Genomic DNA, 9,162 nt, shown 5'->3' on the forward strand with positions numbered 1-9,162 from the left:
TTCTCTAAGTTTTCATGGGTCTATTTTCTTGGATCAAAGGATGAAGCTAGTGAAATCATTATCAATCATATCAAGAAAGTCAACAATCATCCTGATTTCAAAGTAAGGAATATTAGGAGTGACAATGGAACTGAGTTCAAGAATTTAACCATGAAGTTGTTATGTGAAGAAAATGTGATCATGCATGAGTTCTCAGCTCCAAGGACTCCACAACAAAATGGTGTGGTGGAAAGGAAGAACAGATCACTAATTGAAGCTGCAAGGACAATGCTTGAAGAGTCAAAACTCCCAACTTACTTTTAGGCTGAGGCTGTTAACTGTGCATGTTACACTCAGAATATTTCTCTAATCAATCAGGCAAAAGGCATGACTCCCTATCAATTATTCAAGAGAAGAAAACCAACTTTAAACTTTCTACATGTCTTTGGTTGCAAATGTTACATCTTAAGGAATCAATCTGATCACAAAGGAAAGTTTGATGCAAAGGCTGATGAAGGAATATTTGTTGGTTATTCTGCTGGAAAATCATATAGGGTCTACAATCTAAGAACCAACATTGTCATGGAATCTGTGCATGTTGTGTTTGATGATAAAAAGATTGATGGACTAACAGATGAGGGACATCATGAAGGACTCAAATTTGACAACATTGAGATATATTGTGATGATAGTGAAGATGAGAATGATGAAGAAGGCATCTCAAGAAGAATTCAGAATCTGTCTTTGGATAATGCACAGAATGTTGCATCCGTTGAAAGTCATAATTCAGCTTCCGTTGAAAGGAGCAATGCAGCATCCGTTGAAAGACAAAGTGCATCATCCGTTGAAGTTCATAATGAAGCATCCGTTGATCACAGTCTGTCAACGGATAATCAATTCACTTCATCAGTTGATAGAGCTCCCAATTCCTTTCAAAGGATCATCAACTCAGGGGGAGTTTCAACCAATCAACATTTTATCTCACATCATGACAATACTGAGGCAACTTCATCTAGAACTAATCTACCACCTCAAAGGAAATGGACCAAGAATCACCCTTTTGAACTGATCATTGGTGATGCTACATCTAAAGTGCAAACTAGAAGGGCTACTCAAGATGAATGTCTGTATAGTAGCTTTCTATCACAGGAGGAACCTAAGAGAGTGGAAGAAGCTCTATTGGATCCAGATTGGATTTTAGCAATGCAAGAGGAGCTAAACCAATTTGAAAGGAACAAAGTATGGAAGCTGGTACCCAAGCCAAAGAATAAGAGTTCTATTGACACAAAATGGGTATTCAGAAACAAGATGGATGAAAATGGCATTGTCATAAGGAATAAAGCCAGATTGGTTGCTAAAGGTTATTCTCAACAAGAAGGAATAGATTTTGATGAAACATTTGCTCCAGTTGCCAGACTTGAGGTCATCAGAATCTTTCTAGCCTATGCAGCCCATGCCAATTTCAAAGTCTATCAAATGGATGTCAAGAGTGCATTTCTAAATGGGGAATTGGAGGAAGAAGTTTATGTAAGCCAACCTCCAGGATTTGAAGATCCAAACTTTCCAGACTATGTGTATTATCTGTTGAAAGCACTCTATGGACTAAAGCAAGCACCTAGAGCCTGGTATGAGACTTTGTCAAAATTCCTTCTAGATAATCACTTCACAAGAGGTACTGTTGACAAAACTCTCTTCTTTAGAAATGTTAATGGCTCTAAAAAACTTGTTCAAATTTATGTAGATGATATTATATTTGGATCTACTGATGATAAGCTTTGTAAAAAGTTTGCTAAGTTAATGCAAAGTAAATATGAAATGAGCATGATGGGAGAGCTAACTTATTTTCTTGGTTTACAAGTTAAACAAGTTAGTGGTGGAATTTTCATTAGTCAAACTAAATATATTTATGATCTTTTAAAGAAGTTTGACTTAATCGATTGTTCATCTGCAAAAACTCCCATGGCCACTGCCACCAAGCTTGAACTAAACAAGGCTGAAAAGTCTGTGGATATTTCAAGTTATAGAGGCATGGTTGGCTCACTTTTATATTTAATTGCTAGTAGACCTGATATAATGTTTTCTACATGTCTCTGTGCTAGATTTCAAGCTGACCCTAAAGAATCTCACTTAGTGGCTATTAAAAGAATCTTCAGATATCTCAAAGGGACTCCAAATCTAGGAATTTGGTACCCTAGAGAGTCTGGTTTTGATCTAATTGGCTAATCAGATGCAGATTATGCAGGCTATAAAATAGACAGGAAAAGCACAACTGGCACCTGTCAATTTCTAGGGAACAAGCTTGTGTCATGGTTCAGCAAGAAGCAAAATTATGTTTCTACATCAACAGCTGAAGCTGAGTACATTGCTGCAGGTAGTTGCTGTGCACATATACTATGGATGAGGAATTAACTATTTGACTATGGTTTGACTGTTGACAAAATTCCAATATTTTGTGACAACACAAGTGCCATTGCCATTACTGAAAATCCAGTGCAGCACTCAAGAACCAAGCATATTGATATCAAGTACCACTTCATTAGGGAACATGTGATGAAAGGTACAGTGGAACTTCATTTTGTTCCAAGTGAAAAGCAGATTGCAGACATATTTACCAAGCCACTTGATGAATCAACATTCACAAGATTAGTAAGTGAGCTAGGTATGCTTAATTATTCATAAATTTATGTCCTCTATATAATCTGCATTGAAGCCTGAAATGAATTTGCTGCAAGAACAAAGTTGGCTTTAAGAAAGACCTATCCTATCAACGGATATTCCCTACCCTTTGAAAGCCAAAATTGTTCTATCAACGGATGTTCATTATCCGTTGAAAGACAAATACATTTCTGGTAATTTTATCCCTCAACGGATAAAATAGTGTTTGTCATCAACGGATAACTATTTATCTTATCCGTTGAAGTGTCACATCAGTTACTTTCAGTAAGTTACAGCCGTTGATTTCTTTACTTAACCGTTGATACAGATATACAATGTTGTATGTATTTGTTTTAAAGGCGGTTTAGAATTTCTACAGTTTTATTTATTCTTGAACGGCTGTAATTTACTTAAAAGTATCATTTTATTTACGTTTTAATTCAAGAAAGTATAAAAGCCCATTGAACTCTTATTTTCACTTTACGCTTTCTTGCAATTTTCATTCTCCTTCTCTCCCAAAATTCTCAAGTTTTTCTCTGCAACCTCTACTCACAACAATGGCACCAGTAGTCAAAATTATGTCTCAAACAGGATTTGTTTATGAAAAGAATAATTTCGTAGCCTTGGTTGAAAAGAATGAAGCCCATTCTGATTATCACAAGATGATGGACTTCATCAAAAACTGTAAACTGAGCTATGCAATGTTGGAAGCCCCAACCATCTACTGTGAGGTGATTGAGGAGATTTGGACAACTGCAGAGTTCAACTCCACAGATATGACTATTGCCTTCTCTCTCAAAGGTAAGGATTATTGCATTAACTGTGATGATATACAGTCTTGCTTTAAGTTGCCTGAGAATAATGCCATAACACCACACACTGATAAAGATGTATCTGCTATGTTAGATTCCATAGGCTATGCTTTTGATTCTGCTAGTTTAGGTAGCATTAGTAGGAAAGGCCTTAGGAAAGAATGGAGTTTTCTTGGAGATACCTTTATTAAGGTTTTCTCTGGGAAGATTAGCAGTTTTGATGCCATAACTTCATCTCTTGTTAATATGCTTTATATGCTAGTTTCTGATAGGTACTTTAATTTTAGCAACTGTGTCATGCTAGAATTAGGTTCCATATTAGGTAACAAAGCTAATAGACCACATAACATCTACTATGCTAGATTTTTTATGTTATTGGCTAACCATGTTGTTGAAGGATTGGTTATATCAAATGAGAATAATAAACTCAAATGCTGGGCACAAGAGAAAAGGGTCCTTGCAGACCTTTTAAGAATGAACCTCAACAGCCAGGTGCCATTGGTATATTTGCCAATCATGAATGCACCACAGGTAAGTGAGGTAAACACTTCTATAACTCCTATTATTTCCAACCCCATTGTTTCTTTGCCTTCTAGTGTGGCCATGGAATCTGTGTCTTTGTCCAAACAGGTTCCTACCAAAGCCACCAAAACTAAAGTTTCAAAACTCAAGTCAAAGAAAACTACCTCTGTTGTTTCTCAAAAGACAACAGTTGTAACAACTACCATAAACCCTGAAGGGAGTGAACAGGGTGTGAGTGGTGAGGGGAGGGGTGAACATCAAGAAACCCCCCGGGATAAGGTGGGAGAGGTGAGTGGTACCCAAGCCAGCCAAGCCACAGTCTCTCAAAAGACTGTGGTGGTTCAAAAATAGTCTAACACATCCCTAGTTGCATCCTCCCAAAAGGATGCAACTATTGAAAATAGTCCCCAACCAGGGACACAGACCAAAAGAGGGAGGGACACTGAAGCCACACATTCACCAATTAAAGCCTTTTCAAGGAAGAAGAAGGCCAAGACCCTAGTTTCCACACAAGGGGCACACACAGCACAGATACATCCACCTGTATCTGTGCCTTCTCAAATTCAGCTTGATGTGATTCCAGAAAATGTGGAGTCACAGCCCCATTCTCTCATAATAGAAACACACCAATCATCAAACTCTCCATCACCCTCTCTGGATGTGGATATGATATTCACATCAATTCCTGATTCTCCCTCATTAAAACTCAGGGAGGAGCCCCACTCAAAACCTAATGATCATCATCTTTTAGATGATTTGTTGGATCATCAGCCAATTCTTTCAGATGTAGTTGAAGAATCTGTGTTACCACACTTAAAATCAATTCACACAGATTCAACAATTGTGTCACTTTCAATATCTACATCTTTTCCTTCTTCAATGGATATCTCTCATCCGTTGACAAATGGTTGTTCTTCAACGGATAAGCTTAACAGCAGTTATCCGTTGATACCATCAGTTTCCACTTCAACGAATACTCCCTATCCGTTGATGGTCTCTACACACATAACAGAAACAATTACAACTGTAGAGGACATGGTTATTGTACAATCACTTTTAGGTTTGAGGGAAGGGAGTGATCTTTTGAGTGAGAGGTTGGGTTGCTTCCAGGCAAAAGGAGAGGTTGAGAGTCACCATATGCATGCTATTTCTTCCAGCATGGCAAAAGTGAGTGAGAGGAGTGCCACCTTAGAAGGTGAGGGTGAGGGTGTGAGGGTGTGTGTGAGCCAGGGGGAGCCCCTGATGCAAGAACATAGAGAAAATGAGAGAAAGGCAGGTACAGAAGCTATAAGGGTGGATCCAACCATTGCTAGTGAGTCAATGACAGTGGATGATGCAGAAAAGGAAAGACAATTTCAGCAACATTACAAAGCTGTAATTGATAACATTTTCTTGGATGCTGACACTTTTACTCATCCTGTTTCAGCCTATCAATTATTGGCTGCTCAGGACAATGTGGAGGCATAACAGACTTTAAACATTGTACACACTTCAGAATCTCTTCTCAGAGACAAAGCTGCTGTTACAGGCTGCCTTCTCAAGCTGGTGAGCCATCTGAAGAATTTGGAGTAAATTCTAATGATGATGACTCTGATTCTTTGGATGAGAGCATGAACTTAGGGGGAGTAGCAGGCCCAAGTTCTGTTCCAGATCTTCCTGAATGGGCATGGGCAAAAGCATCAACACCAGGAGAGTTTGGTGTCACTTTGGTCAGACAAGTCATGATAATTCAGAAGGCCCTTCAGGAGACTACAGATGCTGGTACCAATGCAATACTTCAAGCTCATCTGGAATCTCTGCATCTCTTGCAGTTGCAGCATTTCAAATAGAATCTAAGTGTGGATGAGCTCAAGCAGGACATTGCTGATCTGAAATCCTACAATGCTGAGAAGTTGGATTCAGTCATACCTTATGGTACTATGCAAGATTTGTTGGGGAGACTGAGGAAAGAATCTGATGCTGACAAGAGGCTGGCCAGATTGGAAACCAGAGTTTAGATCATTGAAGACTCTATGGTCACTATTCTTCATGATAGGGATAAATAAATCCTGATTTTATTAATAATGGGCTGCTGGACCCAATAAGAAGATGTATGATATTCAGACCAGAAAGGTTAAGCCTGATGGACCAGATCAGGCCTGATGGAATAAAAAAGGCCCAAAAGCCCTGATTATTAATTAATTTCGTAATTAATTAATAAGGGAAAAATCAGCTGTTGAGAAGAGTCTTGATAAGGATATAAATCTTTATAGATAAGCCTCAAGGGGACCTAAAAGGATAAGGGATCAGTTTCCTACTATCTAGGACTCCAAAGTCCATTCTAACTATGAGACTTGCCCACCAAGTCTCCTATACCAAGTCCAATTCAAGGACCACCAACATCTATATAAGGGGTCTCACCCCCATCAATCAGAACTACGTTTTTTGACTTGATCCTTGGCAATCAGCAAGGTACGTAGGCATCTTGTTAAGGCAGATTGAGTCACGAAACACAAGAGCAGTCAAATCGAGCTTCGAAGCTCACGTTCCTTAGTATTAAATACAACAATTATATATAGTAGTTTTAATCCATAACATTTGGCGCCGTCTGTGGGAAAGCAACAACAACCATGGCGAGAACACGGAGAACAATTGGAGCTCTAGAGGAAGGAACACCATTAGAGGCAACCCAGGTGATTTCATCAACCGTGGAGGTTCCTCCCCATTCAACTTATGCATCTACTCAGGGGGAAGCCCAGACAGGGGCAACTCATCCTCAGCCACAAGGGACAACTCCCCCGACTATTCAAGGTACGAATCCTCAAGTTCAACAAATACATATACCTGTGAATTCTCGACCCGTCGGGTATGAATATTCAACTATTGTTACTACTAACCCCCCTTATGGGATGCCCCTTCATCCTGAGGTTGGAGGAAGCGGATATGCTGGGCGAAGCGAAGCACGAGGGCGGTCGCCCCCTATATACGAGGTTTGGATCCTATCCCTGAGGATCGGGAATTTTCTGGTCCATACACTGAGAGAGACTCCGAATCTTCGGATGATGAAGTGGCCCCGAGAAGGAGGCGTCCTGGAAAAGAGCCAATGGCCGATGGAAGGCAACGCCCCCAAAGCACCCCAGGGGCGAATCCCCAAGAAGTGCAGGAAAAGATCAGGGCTCATGAGGCTGAAATCCAAAGGCTGAGGCGTGATTTGGAGGCTTACCAAGCCACCAGACCCCACATACCTCCTAGGGGGAGAAATCCTCCTCCTATCATAGACCTGGATGGTCCGGTAAGAAGAAGGGCTGCTGTCCCAAGAACTGATCCAAGCAATCTCCTTCCCCTTGGGGATCCTGATGATCCAACTCCACCCTTCACAGAAGAGATAATGAATGCCCATATCTCAAGAAAATTTAAGATGCCCACTATCAAAGCCTATGATGGCACGGGAGACCCCGCTAATCATGTTAGGACATTCTCTAATGCACTGCTGCTGCAACCCGTGAATGATGCTATAAAATGTCGGGCCTTCCCTCAAACCCTGTCGGGTATGGCTCAAAGATGGTACAGTCGCCTACCCCCAAATTCTATTGGATCATTCAGAGAATTAAGTCAGGCTTTTATTAAGCAATTCATCAGTGGAAGAGTCCATGAGAAAAGTTCAGCATCTCTTATGAGTCTTGTGCAGGGAGCTAAAGAATCCTTAAGAGATTACCTAAATCGTTTTACAAAGGAGGCTTTAAAAGTCCCAGACCTTGATGATAAGGTAGCCATGATAGCGCTGCAACAAGGAACTAGGGATGAGTTTTTCAAGATGTCTTTGGCCAAACGACCCCCTGAGAGCATGTTGCAGCTCCAAGAGAGGGCGGGGAAGTATATCAAGGTTGAAGAGAGTATGAGGAAGACCGTAGTAAGTAATGAGCCCACTGGAGGCAAGAAACGAAAAACTGATTTGGAGTACATCGCTAAGGATAAGTATCCTAGAACTGAACAAAACCCTGATTCAACCCCCAAGAAGGGAGGACCTGGGCAAAAGTTCACTGAATACGCTAAGCTGAATGCCCCCAGAAGTCAGATTTTGATGGAGATTGAGAAAGATAGAGATATTCGCTGGCCTAAGCCCTTGAAGGCTGATCCCGCCAAGCTAGATAAGGGCAAGTATTGCAGGTTTCACAAAGATGTTGGTCATGACACCGATGAGTGTAGGCAGTTGAAAGATGAAATTGAGTTTTTGATTCGAAAAGGAAGGCTGAACAAGTATACTGGAGATGGAGGAGACAGAAACAATAATGGAAGGAAGAACTTTGAAGATCGTAGGAGGGACCAAGATGATCAGGGGCGGAATCCCCAACCTAGAGGACCAGTTATAAACACCATTTATGGAGGGCCGAGACCTCGAGGGCCTGTGATAAACACGATCTTTGGAGGTCCAACTGCTGCTGGATTGTCCAAAAATTCCAGAAAGGCATATACTAGAGAGGTTATGCATATTGTTGGAGAAGCCCCGAAGAGGGCCAGGACAGAAGTGACATTGGCTTTTGATGATTCCGACCTAGAGGGTGTGAAGTTTCCCCATGACGACCCGCTGGTCATAACGCCGATAATAGGAAATAGCCCGGTTAAGAGGGTCCTTGTGGATAATGGTGCTTCTGTGGATATCTTGCTCCACGACACCTTTCTAAGGATGGGGTATAACGACTCCCAGTTGACACCAACCGACATGCCGATATATGGATTTGCTGGAGTAGAATGTCCTGTGGAAGGGATAATTAAATTGCCAACCACCATAGGTATGGAGCCAAGGCAAGCAACGCAGATGCTGGATTTTGTGGTGGTAAAGGCTAGTTCAACTTATAATGCTATCATGGGGAGAACAGGGATACATGCCTTCAAGGCAGTCCCCTCTTCCTACCATTCAGTCATGAAGTTTCCCACCCGAAACGGTATTGGAGAAGAGAGAGGAGATCAAAAAATGGCTAGAAGCTGTTATGTGGCCTCTTTGAGGGCAGATGGAGTCGGGGGGCAGGTTCTTCCTATTGAAGATATGGATGTTCGAGAAAATGATGAGAATAGAGGAAGGCCAGCAGAAGAATTGGTTTCGGTTCCTTTAGACCCCGAGAATCCTGAGAGGATGACTTTCATTGGAGCCACATTAGAGGAGCCTCTTAGAGGAAAGTTAGTGAAATTTTTACAAGAAAATAGTGATGTGTTTGCA

Source organism: Apium graveolens, chromosome 9 (assembly GCF_009905375.1).
Source record: "Apium graveolens cultivar Ventura chromosome 9, ASM990537v1, whole genome shotgun sequence".
Lineage (NCBI taxonomy): Eukaryota > Viridiplantae > Streptophyta > Magnoliopsida > Apiales > Apiaceae > Apium > Apium graveolens.